Below are 16979 nucleotides of genomic sequence, written 5' to 3' on the forward strand. Positions count from 1 at the left end.
CTCACACGTCCTCATCCACCCAGTTGGAGTCAAAGTCAAACATGATGAAAATCAGCAAATTCACCACAAAATCTAAAATATGATTCATAGACTACGTTATGACACGTTTAAGCCAATACAAAATAGAAAGCAGCAATGGAGAACCCTCATGTGCTCCTGATAAGAATGTCAGTGAATACAGCACTCAGCTCTTACCCGGGATGAACGCAATTGTTTTCACTCACTATAATTCAATGTTTATTCTTCATGTGTCGTTGTTTGAATATTTCTGTGTTATACTGTCCTCTATTTTATGTATTGCTGTGCTGATGTGACTATATGTTCCGGAGGCTTTGAGAGTGACTGTACAGTATGTTTTGGAGGTGTTGAGAACGACTACAATCATAACGTATCAAGACCAATCCAACTCCAAACAAAAGCACAATAAAAAATGTCCTAAAATGACACCCTCAATGCTTTTGCTTTGACTCGACTTGGAGCAAAAGGTCTCATAAGAGGGCCTAAAATGTACATTTCAACGATAAACTCATTGTGATGGATTATGGTTGCATTGGGACTATTCATTGGTTGTCATTCCGTGTTCTCTGCAACTCTGAACATGAATTGTGTGTATTTTCAGTAATAATGTTGCTATGCTGAATTAGCCTCTGTTGTAATGTAATAAAACATTCTCTGGGTTAAAATCTGATGGCTACAGTCCAAGGTTGGGGTCAATTCCAATTGAAGGGAGTCAATTCAGGAAGTAAACTGAAACGATGTAATTGAAACGATGTAATATATTTTTCAATTATTTATTAATTATTAAACAAAAGTTGAAGCTGTAAATTCAAATCACTTCATTGGACGCTTTTTCTTGTCCCTTCAAACTGTCCGTAGGCAGAGAATGCTTGAAAAGGTGATTCACATAGCGGTTTGAGCAGGATGGAGAGTGTTTGTGCAGTAGAAGGGTTTTATCAGCGCGAAACACTCACAGGAATTCCGGTTTGGGATTGTCCATCCAATTCCTGCGTTCCACAGGAAGCTCTGCATAAAAAGCAACTGAAAAACGCCCAAAGGCATTCCATTTTTCGTCAGTCGGTTCACGGGGAGCATCTAGAAATTAGCCGAAGTTTTGTTTTAATAAAAAACCGTGGGTACGAGTTTAAAATAAATTGTGTAACGATGGAAGATTATTCTAAACTGCCTGCCAAGTGGTCGGGGGTTGGTTCCTATGGCAGCCTCCATTCATCGCGCGCGCAGAGACGCACAACCACATGACCTCATACGGAGGGGGTAAGGAGAGTTAATTTTTTTCGTTGATCTAAAAAAATAAAAGCAGAAATGATGATAATTTCATTCACTTTTGAAGAAAAAATATATACATATTTTAACTTGTTTGAGATGTTTGAGTGTGATTTGAAGGGTTTAGTTGAGCCATCCTTACTGCCAGCAGTAAAATTACATTCAGGCCTATTTGGATGTAGCCTGATATTAGATATACATAACCTAACCTTACCCTGGTTCAAAGATGCCACATATCTCCCATCCGGGCCGGCTCTAGCCCTTTGGGAGCCCTAAGCGAGAGTTGGTTGGGGTGCCCCCACACCTCACTGCAAAACATTTCAGTGGCCCCCCTCATGATGGTGGAGGAAAACAATTTCTGCAAATCTACACATTTTGCCATGGGGTGTAAAGAAAATGTTAAAGTTTTAAAGGTGCAATATGCAGAAATTGCTCTGACATTTCCTGGTTGCTAAAATTCTAATAGTTTATGTGTTTATGTGACAAAACAAGCAATGTATAGTGTAGAGAATCATTGTACCATCTAAACTGCTGTGAAATATATTTTCAACAACCAAAAATATTGTATTTTCAGCTGTTTGAAGCTGGTGTAAAAAATTTAAAGTAAAAGATGCAAAAACGAAACTTAAGAAATGGAAACGTATAAATAGTGCACATAGAACATATTTACTGCTTTTTATACTTGCTTTCAATGAGAATGACAGATCTATAACTCACATTTCTATGTGAATTTGGTAGGGTCGCCAAAAAGTAACATATTGCAGCTTTATCACAAGTTTTCTGCAATTTGACAAGTCTTGCCATGGGGCGAAGAGAAAACTTTGCAATTTTACAATGTCCTGCGCTCTCTTTCACTTCAACTTTCATGCAATTCTACTCATTTTGCCATGGGGCAGAGAGAACATTTTAGCAGTTTAACAGCTAATTTCTTGCAATTCTACACATTTTCCCATCAGGTGGCGATAACGTGTTGCAGTTTGAAAGCTAATTTCCTGCAATTCTACACATTTTATAATGACTAATGTCTTGTTGATATGATGTCTGAGTGAGAATGACAAATAAAATCAATGTGGGCCCCCTGGAAGTCAGGGCCCTTGGTATTTAGCCATTATTACTACAAGTTTAGATAGCTGGCTAGCTAGAATAATGCTGCATTCACATGCTATAAATTATAGGAAGCTCCTAGTTCCTGGTGGGAAATTTCACTTGAACTATCAATCTAGAAATGTTTAACTGGCATGGCTAATTGAGTGACTGCCAGTGACTGACATAACAAGTGAAAAACTGGTGCACAACCAAATTTCCAAATTGCACCTGGTGTATTCTACTATTCTACTATTCTTGCTCTCACCAGTAAATTGAGCCCCCAACTGAGTTTTATGCCTAAAACCGCTTATGACTGGAACCTGCCCTGACTCCCATAGCAATGGAATCCATTCAGATCAAGCCACAGCCAACTATGATAGAATTCTAAACTATCCATTCATATGAACCATATTAGACTAGGCTACTTTCTTTGCATGCATAAAAATTATATTTGTCATATTATTGATTATCAGCTGATTGCATAAATATATACATGCTTTTGTTAAATGCCTGTTGTAGTCAGAAACGTGATTTTCATCAGTTTTATAAATATTTCCACGCTATGAGGTTGGAATAATACTGTGAAATGGGTGAAAATGATGATAATGCCCGTTTGGTGTAAGAGCTGTTTGAAACGACTGACATTTCAGCCTGTTTTGCTGGGACTGAGTTTTGGCCTTCCGTGGTGACATAACTTTGCGTTTAATTAGTTAATAGACCGATAAAAAAGGGAGTTACAATCTTCTCTGCCAATAACACCCGATTTTCAGATTTCTCCTCCCCACTCAGACCACTCCCAGACAGTCCTAGCAAATCCTTGTTTGAGAAATTGCCCTTTGCTAAGCAGCATTTTTTATTGTGTTTTTAAAAAACCGAAATCACACTACGGTACTTAATTGTTACCCAGAAGTGATTTGATATTGAGATCTCCGTATGCTGACGTCACGAAGGGTGCCCCCCGCCCCTGACACCCTGCTGACTAGAGCTAGAGGATTTGCTGTTTTGGATAGGCTACCTACCCCCAAATGCGCGCTTTGACGTTAGGCTACTCATAGAGACCTAACCTGCATGTGAGCTGAGTGAGATATTACTACTAGGCTATAAACACAGGACGACTCATATGGGATGCTTACTACTCAAGCGAGTGGAATATAACTTTCTGTTGAGGATTTCATCTTATACAGAAAGGGTTTTCTGTTTTGCTGGGAATATCACATTTTGGTAAAGAGAACAGTGTGTGGCTACTTGGCTGCACATGGAACAGTTGTGAGTTTTGTGATTGGATTTGACAACATTTGACAAAAAAGCCCAGTGGAATAAGTATTCAGAGAACTTGCTTGTGAGTTGCACGTTTTTATGTCTTTTCAGTCCATTACGCACATTCAAAACCAGTATGCATGCACTCACCTCAATTTCGTTTTGATATGGACATAGCCAGCATGCTACAGATTTTTCGGGGCAATAATTGAGTTGCACTGTGATTATTAATCGATATCGATAACTTTAGCTTATTGTTGTATTGAGAAGAGGATAGGATGTCATTCTCTCGCTCTGTGTGTGCGTCTGTGCCCACGTAAGTGCGTGCGTGCATGTATGCAAGAGTAAGAAAGAAAGAAAGAAAGAAAGAAAGAAAGAAAGAAAGAAAGAAAGAAAGAAAGAAAGAAAGAAAGAAAGAAAGAAAGAAAGAAAGAGCGCAAAAGCATCTCTGGCTGAGGCAAGTTTGCGGTGTGTGATCTAATGATTAAAGTATTGTAAAACACTGCCGTCTTTTGGCCACTGTACGAAATGTGTCTGTGCCAACTGCTTTATTACCATGATGCGTTGACTAGACCAGGGCAATGAGGGCGCATGCTCTATCCATTTACTGTGTTGGCATAGCTGGTCTTGAATTTGACTAGCAATCTCATTTGCAGCAATAACACTATTTTTATTTCTCAGCTAGATCAATATTTAACTGAGCTCAGGGCACTTGATTATCCCATTCATCAGTCCAGGTGTAGCTGTTCAGGTTTGTTTGGCTTGGCCATGTCTGATTTAACTCAGAGTAGTGTGTTCTCGGCTAGGGAGACATTTGGTTAGATGTTGCTTTGTGTGAACTGAGATTCAACCTACATGTGTATTTTGGGGCTCCATTCAGTGGCAGGGAGATACACAGACGTAATCAGTCAGAGTCAAGGGCTTTGAATTGCTGTAGGATTCAGTTTCAAATCCCCACCTCATGCACTCACACACACATCCCCAGGGTAAATGACATCAACCTCTTAAATAATCCATTCAAGAAGGTAAAGGTGTGTGCTCTTCACCCTACAACTCACTCACTTTTTTCACTGTACCTGGAAACGGCAGTAAATGTTTGTGCTGCCCTTGTCCTCCCCACTGTTCCACTACCATCCCCTCTCTCCCCTCTGAGGAGAGACCCTCAGACACAGTGGTGATAGTCTGTCTTCCCGCCCACCCCACCTCCATAGCCCCTCCTTTGGCCCGACCTTGGTAACCCCCTGACAGGCACATTGTGTAAGCTGATCCTACTGTCTGGTCTGTAGCCATTAGAGAAATATCCTCCCCTCTACACAGGGCATCATAGAGCCTCGCCCCTTTTCAGACACACACTTAGACAGATAGACAGACAGACACAGCCTCCAGGTCTCCTCTCAAACACTATCATCATCTGTCTGTCTGTCAGCATAGACCTCATTGCACCCTCTCTAGCTGGGTGGGGTCACCTGGGGCTGGGACACAACCAGGACGAGAGAGGTGGAAGGGGGCACTGAGAAATTGGGATGGGATATAAGGGAAAGTGTTTTTTTAATGGTATTCATTGCCTGGGTGACTTTCCCATTTAGTTCTTTATCACCTGTGGAGTGGAGTGTCATGTTGAGTGTGTTGTACAGGTAGAGTGAACCCAGGCATTAGCTGCTTGGCTCAGTATATATCTAGAGGGGATTATGTTTGTAAAAAATATTGTATGGAAGTGCCAGAGTTGTGGATTCAATTCATTAATCTCCAAATCACTCTTTGGCTTCCAAGCAAACAACTATTTCTTCAACCAGTGTGACACCCATTCTACCAAATTAAAGTCAGCAAAGATATACGCAGATATACAGTACCAGTCAACTTTGGACACACCTACTCACATCTACTCATTTGTCTTTATTTTTTTAAATGTTCTACATTGTAGAATAATAGTGAAGACATCAACACTATGAAATAACACATATGGAATCATGTAGTAACCAAAGAAGTGTTAAACAAATCAAAAAATATATTTTATATTTGAGATTCTTAAAAATAGCCACCCTTTGCCTTGATGACAGCTTTGTACACTCTTGGCATTCTCTCTTCCACAACTTAACTATCTTCTTATAACAACCCTACCTTGTCACAAGACAACTGATTGGCTCAAATGCATTAAGAAGGAAAGATATTTCACAAATTACCTTTTAACAAGGCACACCTGTTAATTGAAATGCATTCCAGGTGTCTACCTCATGAAGCTGGTTGAGAGAATGCCAAGAGTGTGCAAAGCTGTCATCAAGGCAAAGGGTGGCTACTTTGAATAATCTCAAATATAAAATATATTTTGATTTGGTTAACACTTTTTTGGTTACTACATTATTCCATATGTGTTATATTATAGTTTTGATGTCTTCACTATTATTCTTCAATGTAGAAAATAGTAAAAAATAATGAAAAACCCTTGAATGAGTAGGTGTATCCAAACTTTTGACTGGTACTGTATCTCGCCCAAAGAGGTTGTTACTGTATATGTCCTGTACTGTGTTCCCTTTAGGGAGTGTGACTCAGACTATTGGAAGCAGTAACCAGTCTCAAAGCCTTACATGACCTACAATCTAATCATCAGCATTACGGCCTGCCAGCAACAAGGCAAAGCTATGATAGCTGCACACCCTAATGTCTTCTTTGATACTTCAGAATTTCATTGATCTACTCTAATGATAAGACACACACACACACGCACACACACACACACACACACACAAGCCCCTGTCTCCCAAAGTGCCCCCCTGCAGAGCAGACTGGAGTTATTGGCTATTCAGGGATTGTAACATACTCTGTTTCACGGATACATGGCTCTCTCGGGATATGTCTTTGACCATCCAGCTAGCTGGACAGGAATAATTAACTCTCAGGGAAGAAGAAAGGCAGGGGTGTATGTTTCATGGTTAACTACTCATGGTGTGATTGTGATAACAAACAAAAACTCAAGTCCTTTTGTTCTCCCGACCTAGAATACCTCACAATCAAATTCCAACCGTATTACCTCCCAAGATAATTATCTTCGGTTATAGTCACAGCCATGTATATTCCCCCTCAAGCCGATACCACGACTTGCCCTCAAAGAACATCACTGGACTTTATGCAAACTGGAAAACACATATATTGTAGCTGGGGTTTTTAACAAAGCAAATTTGAGGAAAACGCTACCGAAGTTCTACCAACACATTGGCTGTAGCCCTCGCTCTGAAAACAGACCACTGCTACTCAGCTTTTTGAAATGCGTACAAGGCCCTCCCCAGCCCTCTCTTTGGCAAATCTGATCACGACTCCATTTTGCTCCTCCCTTCCTATAGGCAGAAACTCAAACAGGAAGTACTCGTGCTAAGGACTATTCCACGCTGGTCTGACCAATTGGAGTCCATGCTTGAAGATGATGGTTTTGATCACGCGGACTGGGATATGATCTGGGTAGCCTCTGAGCATAACATCAACGAATACACGGATACGGTGACTGAGTTTATCAGGAAGTGTATAGGAGATGTTGTACCCACTGTGACTTTTAAAACCTACCATAACCAAAAACTGTGAATAAATGGCAGCATTCGCGCAAAACTGAAAGCGTGAACCACCGCATTTAAACATGTCAAGGTGACTGGAAATATGGCAGAATACAAACAGTGTAGTTATTCCCTCCGTAAGGCAATCAACCAGGCAAACCGTCAGTATAGAGACGGAGTGGAGTCGCAATTCAACGGCTCAGACACGGGACGTATGTTGCAGTGTCTACAGGCAATCACGGACTACAAAGTGAATACCTGCCACATCGCGGACAAGGACTGTGGGCTCTCTAGCTCCGTGGCCGACGTGAGTAAGCGTGTTAACCCACGGCATCCCTAGCCGCGTCCTCAGAGCATGCTTCGGACCAGCTGGCCGGAGTGTTTACGGACATATTCAATCTCTCCCTGTCCCAGTCTGCTGTCCCCACTTACTTCAAGATGTTCACCATTGTTCCTGTACCCAAGAAAGCAAAGGTAACTGAATTAAATGACTATCACCCCGTATCACTGACTTCTGTCATCATGAAGTGCTCTGAGAGGCTAGTTAAGGAACATATCACCTCTACCTTACCTGACAACCTAGACCCACTTCAATTTGCTTACCGCCCCACTAGATCCATAGACGATGCAATCGCCATTGCACTGCACACTTTTCTATCCCATTTGGACAAGAGAAATACCTATGTAAGAATGCAGTTCATTTACTATAGCTCAGCCTTCAACACAATAGTACCCTCCGAGCCTATCATGAAACTCGGGGCCCTGGGTCTGAACCCCGCCCTATGCAACTGTGTCCTGGACTTCCTGACATGCCGCCCCCAGGTGGTGAAGGTAGGAAACAACACATCCACTTTGCTGATCCTCAACACAGGGGCCCCACAACGCTGCGTGCTCAGCGCCCTCCTGTACTCCCTGTTCACCCATGACTGCGTGGCCACGCACGCCTCCAACTCAATCATTAAGTTTGCAGACGCCACAACAGTAGTAGGCCTGATTACCAACAATGACAAGACAGCCTACAGGGAGGAGGTGAAGGGGTGTGGTGACAGGAAAATAACCTCTCACTCAATGTCGACAAAACAAAGGAGCTGATCGCCCCTATAATGACGGGACCACAGTGGAGCAGGTGGAAAGATTCAAGTTCCTCAGCGTACACATCACTAACGATCTGAAGTAGTTCACCCACACGGACAGCGTGGTGAAGAAGGTGCTAGAGCGCATCTTCAACTTCAGGAGGCTGAAGAAATTTGGCTTGGCACCTAAAACCCTCACAGACCTTTACAGAAGCACAACTGACAGCATCATGTCGATCTGTTTCACTGCCTGGCACCACCCGCAACCGCAGGGCTCTCCAGAGGGTGGGGGGTCTGCCCACGCATCACCAGGGGAAAACTACCTGCCCTTCAGGACATCTACAGCACCCGATGTCACAGGAAAGCCAAAATGATCATCAAGGACAACAACCACCTGAGCCACTGCATGTTCACCCCACTATCATCTAGAAGGCAAGGTCAGTACAGGTGCATCAAAGCTGGGGCCGAGAGACTGAAAAACAGCTTCTATCTCAAGGCCATCAGACTGTTAAATAGCCATCACTCGGAGGCTTCCACCCGGTTACGTAACCCTGCACCGTAAAGTCTGCTGCCCTATATACATACAGTTGAAGTCGGAAGTTTACTTACACTTAGGTTGGAGTCATTAAAACAAATTTTTCAACCACTCCACAAATGTCTTATTAACAAACTATAGTTTTGGAAAGTCAGTTTAGATAACTACTTTGTGCATGACACAAGTAAGTTTTCCAACAATTGTTTACAGACAGATTATTTCACTTATAATTCACTGTATCACAATTCCAGTGGGTCAGAAGATTACATACACTAAGTTGACTGTGCCTAGAAACAGCTAGGAAAATTATAGTAAATGATGTCATGGCTTTAGAAGCTTCTGATAGGCTAATTGACCTCATTTGAGTCAATTTGAGGTGTACCTGTGGATGTATTTCAAGGCCTACCTTCAAACTCAGTGCCTCTTTGCTTGACATCATGGGAAAATCAAAAGAAATCAGCCAAGACCTCAGGAAAATATTTATAGACCTCCACAAGTCTGATTCATCCTTGAGAGCAATTTCCAAATGCCTGAAGGTACCATGTTCATTTGTACAAACAATAGTACACAAGTATAAATACCATGGGACCACGCAACCGTCATACCGCTCAGGAAGGAGAGGCGTTCTGTCTCCTAGAGATGAACATACTTTGGTGCGAAACGTGCAATTGAATCCCAGAACAACAGCAAAGAACCTTGTGAAGATGCTGGAGGAAACACGTACAAAAGTATCTATATCCACAGTAAAACGAGTCCTATATCGACATATATCAACAGTAAAAAGAGTCCTACATCGTCCTATATCAACAAGGCCGCTCAGCAAGGAAGAAGCCACTGCTCCAAAACCACCATAAAAAAGCCAGACTACGGTTTGCAACTGCACATGGGGACAAAGATTCTACCTTTTGGAGAAATGTCCTCTGGTCTGATGAAACAAAAATAGAACCGTTTGGCCATAATGACCATCGTTATGTTTAGAGGAAAAAGGGGGAGGCTTGCAAGCCGAGGACCACCATCCCAACCGTGAAGCATGGGGGTGGCAGCATCATGTTGCTTTGCTGCAGGAGGGACTGGTGCGCTTCACAAAATAGATGGCATCATGAGGAAGCAAAATTATGTAGATATATTGAAGCAACATCTCAAAACATCAGTCAGGAAGTTAAAGCTTGGTCGCAGATGGGTCTTCCAAGTGGACAATGACCCCAAGCATACTTCCAAAGTTGTGGCAAAATGGCTTAAGGACAACAAAGTCAAGGTATTGGACTGGCCATCACAAATCCCTGACCTCAGTCCTATAGAACATTTGTGGGCAGAACTGAAAAAGCGTGTGCGAGCAAGGAGGCCAAGGAACCTGACTCTGTTACACCAGCTCTGTCAGGAGGAATGGGCCAAAATTCACGCAACTTATTGTGGGAAGCTTGTGGAAGGCTACCCAAAACGTTTGACCCAAGTTAAACCATTTAAAGGCAATGCTACCAAATACTAATTGAGAGTATGTAAACGTCTGACCCACTGGGAATGTGATGAAAGAAATAAAAGCTGAAATAAATCATTCTCTGTACTATTATTCTGACATTTCACATTCTTAAAATAAAGTGGTGATCCTAAGTGATATAAGACAGGGTATTTTTACTACGATTAAATATCAGGAATTGTGAAAAACTGAGATTAAATGTATTTGGCTAAGGTGTATGTAAACTTCCAACTTCAACTGTAAACTTTAAATCAAAGGCCACTTTAATAATGTTTACATATTTTTGCTTTACTCATCTCATATGTATATAATGTATTCTATTATACTGCATCTAACAATTCACAACAAAACACACAATAAACACAACCCTAAATGTAAAAGAATGGAATTAAGGAATACATAAAGGATGAGCAATGTCTCCGACATTGAGCAAAAGTAGTGCACTATATAGGAAACAGGGAGCCATTTGGGATGCAGTGTAAGGCTGGAAGTGCCGCTAAGCCCTGAGACAACAGTCACCGTATCCGACATTGCTCATCCTAATTTATGTATTTCTTAATTCCATTCTTTTACTTTTAGGGTTGTGTTTATTGTGTGTTTTGTTGTGAATTGTTAGACATTACTGCACTGTTGCAGCTACAAACACAAGCATTTCGCTACAACCGCAATAACATCTGCTAATCATGTGTATGTGACCAATATGATTTGATTTGATTTGATTTGATACTCTGCCATAGCTGTGGCAATTTGTGAATGAACACAGGCTGAGTAAGATTTGCCTGTCGGTTCTCTGGGCGTGGAGCCAGTAGAGGATCAGAGAGACATGCACACTGTCAGCCAGGGCTTAGCGGCACTTCCAGCCTTACTTTACATCCCAAATGGCTTCCTGTTTCCTATATAGTGCACTACTTTTGCCCATGGCTCGTAGGTTTGTAGTAAAAAGTGGTGCACGGTGCACTGTATAGAGAATATTTGGGACGCAGGCTACCTCATTGTTACCTGTCAGGCTAGCCCAAGCCCAAGGCTAAGAGCAACCCTTCAGGGTAACATTAGTATAATGCTATAGGCTAGAAGAAAACCCAAGGCCCCTGCCTATAGGATCAACTCCAGGTTAACTGTAGTGCCATCGTACTACTCTCTTAGAGGCTAAATCAACTTTCAGAGTCAGAGTACCCCCTTCTCTTCTGAAGGTTAACCAAACTCCTGCTTTTGCTCTCCATACATCTAATCGGAGTAAGGGAGCAAGGAAGAGAGTATGGGCCAGAGCTGGAGGGAGATCTATCTTCACTTTATGTTCTGAGAGACGACTCAGAACATGCCTCACACAGGATGTATGTGTTTGTGTATGTGTGTGGGTTGGTTCGTGCTGATGTTTGTATGTGTGTGCATGTTGCCTTGGTGAGGGTGTGGGTCAATAGACAATATAACAGAGCTATAAAAATGTACTGGGTAATGTGGGGGTTAATGCACCCATGGCACCCATGATGCCACTACCCATGATGCCACCTCTCTCCCTGTGGCCCTGGCTGTGGTGTGGCGTGACTGATAAACGGTCCTCTAATTAACGGTCCTCATCATTCTGCGACCGTAGGGGTCCAGCGCCAGTCTACATAATGGGGGTTAGCAGGGAACATTAACATTAACCCAGCAGAGAGAAAGGTCAATGTTTATACACAGACACAGACAAAGACGCACACGCACACACACACACACACACACACACACACACATACACACAACCTACCGCCTTGAGCATCCGACAAACAATCTAGCTCAGACGCAGTGCATAACGCACAAACATGGCTCATAGCATCTTTACAGTTAGTCGTGAACTGTATTCTGAGTGGAGGGGGTATAGTAACCATAGTGCTAAATCTGGTTATTGTACCCCATACTGCTACCTATCATCTGAACTCCTTCACTTTTACGACCGCCATGTTTAAAAACAAACCATCAAGGAAGCACACTCAAATCTATTTTAACCAAAGCTCAGGGGGGGGGGTCGTTATACGTCAATAACTGGGTTGATTACGTTAAGCTTTTCAAGATGAGGGGCTCTGTCGTTCATACAAATAGCTGCGGTAGGGAGACTAGAGTCACGTAACAAACAGAAGAGAACATACATAGCTACATGTTATGAATACAGTGAAAATATGACCTGTTGTGAATGTTGAACGAGTCATTTGAAGTCAAGTGAAGTGAATTTCAGTGCTGCTATGTTAATCACGGCCACATTTTTGATAGTACTGTTCCTCTGAGTCTCTGACTTTCTCTCTCTCTTTCTTTCTCTGCGTGTGCGTGTGTGTTTGTGTGTGTGCTTGTACAACCCCATTCCATTACAACGTTATAATGTAGTAACAGAGCCATACCCTTCACTGCAGATTTAAACTTTGCACAGTATTACAACAGTATGTGTATCAGCTGTTTTAACGTAGAGTTTTAAATTGTCCACGTTCTGTCCACGTTACACTGTCACTCCAGAACTTTATTTGAGGTGCAAAGTCAAGCAGTAAGTCTGTAACTTCTTAACGTGCTCAACCCTACCTGCCCTTTAAAGCTAATTGTTTATGACTAAGCTGTGTAGGAGGGTTGAAATCTGGACTTTGAGACTGTTTAATGTCCTCTATCCGGATGTTTGACTGCAGCACTTCATCTAATGGTCTCTAATGCTTTCTAACTCAGGGTAGCTCGGGGTAAAGCTCTTGAGATTTGGAAGAGTGAGAGGGGAGAAGGAGGAGGGTGGCTTTAGTGTTCTCGCTGACACGACACAGCTAAACAGCATGACAGTGTTCATTGGTGATCTCAAGTGGCCCATATGCTGCTATAGAGGTACAGTATGTTTGCTTGGAATGGTGTGGGAACTGAACTTAGGAGTGTTTTTAGGAGATGGATTGCCATGAATTTCACATGTGATCACACGCGGAGTGTTCCAAAAACACGCTTTCATGTGATCACGCGATCTTATGTGAAGTTAATGTGATAACGTGACGTGTGAAGAAACGTGGTAACGTGGAACTACACGTGAAAACGTGATCACGTGAAATCGTGTTTTTGGAGCACTTCACTTGTGCTCATTTCACATGAAACATTGTGATTTTTACCACATGTGAAATCATGTGGTTTTTCCGTAAGTGTGTGTTTGCGTATGTCTGTGGGGGTAACACGGAAGTCTTCCACATGAGATATGAGAGTGGAGAAGTAAGCTGGTCGTGTCTCTGAATTTATTTCTAACATGGTTTCTTTCAAATGTGCAAAATGTTACTATGACCAACTGGGGTTCAAACTAGTCTTCTGTGCATCACAAGTGGAGCGGAAACATAAAGTGGAAATGCATGAAAAAAAGTGAGCAGTTACTCTTCTCTTTCTAACACCTAACCTCTGTGTTTGTCTCTCTCTCTGTGTTGCTACAGGTAGCTGGCATCATCCTCCTGGAGATCAACACAAAGAGCTGTAACATCAGAGAGAGAGGAAGCCCTACCACAGCCATTCTCCCCATCCTTCTCCCCATCTCCCCATCCTCCCTTCTTCTCCCATCAGACTGACAGAGAGAGAGAGAGAGAGAGAGAGTGAGGGAACGTGGGAAAAAAGGGGAGACATGTACCAAACACTCCTCCTCTCTTCCTCTCTCTTCCTCCTCCATGTCGCGGCCACTCCACAGTTCCACGGTCATCACGGGTAACCGCTCCCTCATTCCACTTCTTGTGCTTGTTATTGGCTGGCACTCATTGGTCGGTCAGCCTTGGTCCTTGGGATGGCTCGGCTACATGGGTGGCTAGCTTCAGTTACAGACTAACCACTTACTTAATTGGGAGCTAATATTATTATATTTAAGGTTATTTGCTTCTCTTGACATTCTCACCCTGAGTAAATGTGTACTGGTTGGCCAGATAACAGTTCTTAGATTATTAGACTTAGGTCAACTCTGAGGAGATGCAGGTTCTATTTTTGAGGTCTCAGTTGATCTGTATAGAGACCAAAACAGAATAGAGCCCTCACGAGAGGTCAAAGGGCGATGAAAGGTTAGAGGTGACTCTCAACTCTGACACCTTCAGTGGCGATTATATCGGCCAATCAGCATCAATTACATGTCAGCTAACCTCCACTGACTAATAGAGACCTCAAGGTCACGTCCTCAATTGAGAGTTAAAATGCTTGATGGACTGTTTAGTTTCCAGACTGGTTAAGAGACCACAGACTGGTTCAGATACCATATAGTAAGGTTGAAACTCAGTCTTAATTAAACTGTCCCCTGATGCAGCACAATCTATAGGTGAATGCTTCAGAGGTAATAGTATAAGTGGTGTAATTTCCCATTTAAACCATGAAGATTCCTGTCAGTAATTTAACTGCCAACATGATGTAAATGGTTCATTTGATGTCAAATAATTATGATTATGATGAATTTCATGACTTGGTGTGTAGCTAGCTGTTAAACTGATACAGTGACAGACTGATTTAACAACAGAGACAGTCTTCATATGTCCCAAAGAATACCTCTCCAGTGTGTGTGGTCTCACCTATGTGTTCTTACGTGTGTGTGCGATTTAAGGAGGAGAGTGTGTGGCAGAGATGTCCGTCACAGCAGTGTAGTCAAGATGACAGAGTCGTTCATCCAGCCCGTTCACAAGCCCTACATCACCCTGTGTCAGGGGCACCGCTTCTGCAGCACCTACAAGTAAGAGACATAGCCATGACTGTCATGATCACGATCACTGTTACTATCGCTGTCACTGCAAACATGGTAGCTGACTCTATAGCCACTCCTATCTGTCATATCTTTAATCTGAGCCTAGAGGAAAGTCTTTGTCCTCAGGCCTGCAGGGAAGCCAAAGTAATTCCGCTACCCAAGAGTGGTAAAGCAGCCTTTACTGGTTCTAACAGCAGACCTATAAGCTTGTCGCCAGCTCTTAGCAAACTGTTGGGAAAATGGTGATTGACCAAATACAATGCTATTTCTCTATAAATAAATTAACAACCGACTTTAAGCTTGCTCATAGAGAAGGGCACTCAACACATACTGCACTGACACAAATGACTGATGGTTGGTTGAAAGTGTGGTTGGTTGACAATATGGTTGGTTGATAATAAAAAGATTGTTGGAGCTGTACTTTTAGATTTCAGTGCAGCCTTTGTTATTATTGACTATAACCTGTTGTTGAAAAAACGTTTGCGTTATGGCTTTTCAACCTCTGTCATATTGTGGATTCAGAGCAATCTATCGAAGAGAACTCAAAGGGTTATCTTTAATGGAAGCTTCTCTAATGTCAAACATGTAAAGTGTGGTGTACCACAGGGCAGCTCTCTACGCACTCTATTTTCTATTTTTACCAATGACCTGCCGTTGGCATTAAACAAAGCATGTGTGTCCATGTATGCGGATGATTCAACCATATACACATCACCACAGCTAATGAAGTCACTGAAACCCTTAACAAAGAGTTATAGTTGTTTTGGAATGGGTGGCCAGTAATAAACTGGTCCTGAATATCTCTAAAACTAAGAGCATTGTATTTGGTACAAAGACTTCCCTAAGTTCTAGACCTCAGCTGAATATGGTAATGAATGGTGTGGCTGTTGAATAAGTTGAGGATACTAAATTACTTGGTGTTTCCTTAGATTGTAAACTGTCATGGTCAAAACATATAGATACCAATGGTAGTAAAGATGGGGAGAGGTCTGTCCATAATAAAGAAATACTCTGCTTTTTTGACACCACACTCCAAAAAGCAAGTCCTGTAGGCTCTAGTCTTCTCTTGATTACTGTCCAGCTGTGTGGTTGAGAGCTGCAATGAAAGACCTAGTTAACCTGCAGCTGGCCCAGAACAGAGCGGCACATCTTGCTCTTCATTGTAATCAGAGGGCTGATATAAATACTATGCATGCCAGTCTCTCTTGGCTAAGAGTTGAGGAGAGACTGACTGCATCACTTCTTTTTATAAGAAACATTATACTACGGTATACTACAGACTAGGGTTGCACATTTTGGGGAATATTCAGAGGTGGAAACTTTCTGAGAGAATTAACGGGAATATATGGGAATTAATGGAAATATATGCAAATGTATATTAATAACATTTAAATGTAGATGTTTTTTTTGCATTGGATATATTTACCATATCACATGGAGACAGAAACATAAACCTTTTACCTTATCATAAGTAGACATACTTACAAATTATTATATCCTTCCAATAGAAATAAATTCATAACTAAATAGTTTTAAAAAACTTTATAAATTAGTTGACTCTTCACATGGCATGATTTCACTGAACAACAAAAGAAAGGGAATATTGAATGATCCCCAATGATCCATCTCCCCAAAACATTTTCAACATACATCTGTAAAATTATAGTCTAGAAACTAAAGCTTTGGTTGTCTTCCTCTCAGGCTTCCATGTTTTCTCCCTGGACCTCCTCAATGTCCACCTCTTGAACATCAGACGCTGAGGCCTCATCTTCACTGTCACTTTCCAACCTTGTTGAGGATGGCTCGTTGTCAGGCTCAAAAAGCCTCAAATTTTCCCGGATGATCACCAATATTTCAACCCTTGTATTGGTCAGCCTGTTGCGTGCTTTTGTGTGTGTTTTCCCAAACAAGGACCAGTTGCGCTCTGAGGCGGCTGATGTTGGTGGGATTTGGAGGATGATGGAGGCAACAGGGGAAAGAGCCTCAGATCCACAAAGTCCTTTCCACCAGGTGGCTGATGAAATATGCACGACTGCCATATTGCCTC

The 16979-nt window shown here is 42.1% G+C and overlaps 1 pseudogene; it reads left to right on the forward strand.

The window, feature by feature from the left end:
• Nucleotides 1-1049: 1049 nt before the first annotated feature.
• The window catches only part of LOC135544545 (epidermal growth factor-like protein 7), a 31215-nt pseudogene continuing 15285 nt past the window's right edge, over nt 1050-16979 (forward strand).

Source organism: Oncorhynchus masou, chromosome 8 (assembly GCF_036934945.1).
Source record: "Oncorhynchus masou masou isolate Uvic2021 chromosome 8, UVic_Omas_1.1, whole genome shotgun sequence".
NCBI classification, from domain to species: domain Eukaryota; kingdom Metazoa; phylum Chordata; class Actinopteri; order Salmoniformes; family Salmonidae; genus Oncorhynchus; species Oncorhynchus masou.